General features: G+C 40.4%; 1 protein-coding gene across 2 annotated transcripts in view; it reads right to left on the bottom strand.

Moving 5' to 3' along the window:
• Positions 1 to 3,110, bottom strand: part of ALDH7A1 (aldehyde dehydrogenase 7 family member A1) — a 58,631-nt gene that overhangs the window by 27,142 nt on the left and 28,379 nt on the right. The gene's annotated exons all lie outside the window — the stretch shown is intronic.

Below are 3,110 nucleotides of genomic sequence, written 5' to 3'. Positions count from 1 at the left end.
AAAAAAAAAAAAAAAAAAAAAATCTTGAGAAGAAGGAAAAAACATAAAACATAAATAGAAGACAAAAAGCATTTTCCAGGTAGCTCAACTTATCGTTGTTTTCAAGTATTTTCTGCCAAACTATGAGGATACATCTGGTTCAAGACAGCAGATTCATCATCACTGGGCATCTTTTTTTCTTTTTTTTTGGTCTTTCACAAATCTATTAAAACGATGATTAAAAAGGAAAATAAAAAGGGAATTAAAAAATTACAAAAAAAAAAAAGGAAATGAAAACAAATTAAGGAAATTAGAGGTAATCTCCACCAGCAAATATGTTTAAACACACCTCTGCAAAGCAGAGTTAGAGAAGTTGTAAAGCACAAACTGGGAAAGGGGAAAGGATCCCCAAAACCTAAGGTAAATCCACAGACACAAAAGACGGAGCTGGGGCCACCATGCAGAACCTTGAAGGAGCTTGGGGCTAGTTCCCACCAAACCACATCGATCAGAAATCATCAGTACCCTGCAGGCTAAAGAATTGTGGACAAGCAGAGTTTGTTCCCCTGTTAAAACAAGAAATACAGTTACATGCTACTTAAATCTGATTTTGAGTTGTAAAAAGTAAAGACTAAAATCATCCTGGTTTCTCTGAAATAGAATTCCATTCATTTTGAGTTTCCAGAGGACCAAGAGAGCAAAGGTTCTTTTCACCAATCATCTCACCCTACTGGCTACTTTCCAATTTGTTTAAATTTCAAAAAGACCCAAATACCATACTCACTCTCATAGAAAGGATATCATTATCACACCTGAGTAAGTTCCCACCAAATACCCTTTAGAGCTGTTTTCTTTCTTCCCTCCAATCCAGGATCCAATCAAGGATCATGGACTGCGGCTCTCATGTTCATGACCAGGTTTCAGGCTGCACAATTCTTTCCAGAGACTTCCGGTGTATATATTGTCTGCACAAGTAGGCTGTACTCTCTTTAAGGGCAAGGCTTTTGTTTTGTGCCTATGGGTAAAGGTTAACAAGCCCCTGTCCCTAGGGTGTGAGAATCTAACTTTAAGTTAAACTCTAGCTCTGTTATCCAAGTTACCCGATAAGTGTCAGGGTGCCATCACTGTTTCTTAGACAACCGGCTTATGGTAAAAATGACCCTTGCCTGGTCACTTGCATCTGAACTGGGATAACTATCAGTGAGCTATTAATGGGAATACCATGCTTTTTGGCTTTTCCTGAGTGCAGTGACACTTGTAACTGCATGTCCCTGTGGCCCCAGAAAGCTACAATTGTTACAAGAGATTCTGGTTTCTGTGGGGCATTAGGCTCTAAGCCAGGGTAACCCTACACCTGTCCGATGTGGCTCTCACTTCCTTGTACCTGTGTGACTGTGACAAGAACACTAATTGAAGAAGAATACCTGATGCCAACCCCCTCACAAGCTATGTTCCTGTCCTACATCCTTCTGAATACACAGAGGAACCATATGTGGGCTGTGGTCATCTTAGGAATCTGAACATTGAATTGAATTTAGGAAGACCTCCTTGTGGCACTGCATCACCCTTGGCTAATTCCAGCAAAATTTGGCATCATTTACTTACTATCTTCCATTACAAAAGCAGGTAACATTTTCAATGCTGTGAAAACTATCAACCAGCATATATTAAACTCCTACATGAATGTTTCAAACCATTTAAAGCAAAAAAAAAAAAAAAAAAAAAGGCTTAAAGAAAACTAGTAACACAATGAACAATATTTTAGCCAGCTACTTTGTAACAATTGTTAAGTCAATTTTACTACTTCCACATTAATTATTCTACTGTTTCTCAAAAAACAAATGTTTATTTTTAGGCCCAGGCAGTGACTCATTCATGTAATCCCAGCACTGTGGAAGGCCATGGCAGGCAGATGACTTGAGGCCAGTAGTTCAAGACCAGGATGGACAACATGGAGAAACCCCATATTTACAAAAGTTAGCCAGGTGTGGTAGCATGCACCTGTAATCCCAGCTACTCAGGAGGTTGAGGCAGGAGAATTGCTTGACCCGGGAGGCAGAGGTTGGAGTGAGCTGAGATTGTGCCACTGCATTCCAGACTGGGTGACAAAGCAAGACTCTGTCTTAAAAAGAAAAAAATTAACCAGGAGTGGTGGCACATGCCTACAACCCCAGCTACTAAGTAGGCTGAGGGACAAGAATCTCTTGAACCCAGGAGTAAGAAGCTACAGTAAGCTGAGATGGCCCCACTGCACTCCAGCCTGGGTCACAGAGACTGTCTCAAAATTAAAAATTAAAAAACTAATACATACTACCTTTGCTTTTTTCCAGCCCATTTACCAATTCCTAAGCCACTATTCTAAATAATCTTCTAGGCCGGGAGCGGTGGCTCATGCCTGTAATCCCAGGGAGGATTTGGGAGGCTGAGGCTTCGTGGATCACGAAGTCAGGAGATTAAGACCATCCTGGCCAACATGGTGAAACCCCATCTTTACTACAAATACAAAAATTAGCTGGTTGTGGTGGCTTATGCCTATAATCCTGGCTACTCAGGAGACTGAGGCAGGAGTATCACTTGAATCAGGGAATCAGAGGTTGCAGTGAGCCAAGGTCACACCACTGCACTCCAGCCTGGTTACAGAGCGAGACTCTGTCTCAAAAATAATAATTTTCTAATATGAAGAGCCTCTTACCAACAAACTCTACCCCAATCTCTTCTATTAACAACTCTGAAATCAAAATGCAGACCATGCACGCAATGGAACATCAAAGGTACATCCTAATCCTACATGGGAAGGCACCCTAACTCTATACATCCTCCAAATTCCAGAATAATAAATCAGTCACATTGCTTTTATGACAATCAGAGCTACCAGGTTCTCAAATATAAATAAGTAAAACACTAATAATTTTTTAACCAAAAGATGAACATTTTAGTGTCAGATGAATCAGCAGATAAGTATAATAATCAGTTTTATTAACATTCTATTAAGCAAAAGCAATAAAAGTATTAGCTGGATAGAAATCTATTTTTAGCCAGGTGAGGTGGCTCACACCTGTAATCCCAACACTTTGGAAGGCCAAGGCAGGTGGATCACCTGAGGTCAGCAGTTCAAGACCAGCCTGGCCAAC

The sequence above is a fragment of the Sapajus apella genome, unplaced genomic scaffold (assembly GCF_009761245.1).
Source record: "Sapajus apella isolate SASKATOON/1434 unplaced genomic scaffold, GSC_monkey_1.0 scaffold1, whole genome shotgun sequence".
NCBI classification, from domain to species: domain Eukaryota; kingdom Metazoa; phylum Chordata; class Mammalia; order Primates; family Cebidae; genus Sapajus; species Sapajus apella.
This window is presented reverse-complemented; position numbering and strand designations above follow the sequence as displayed.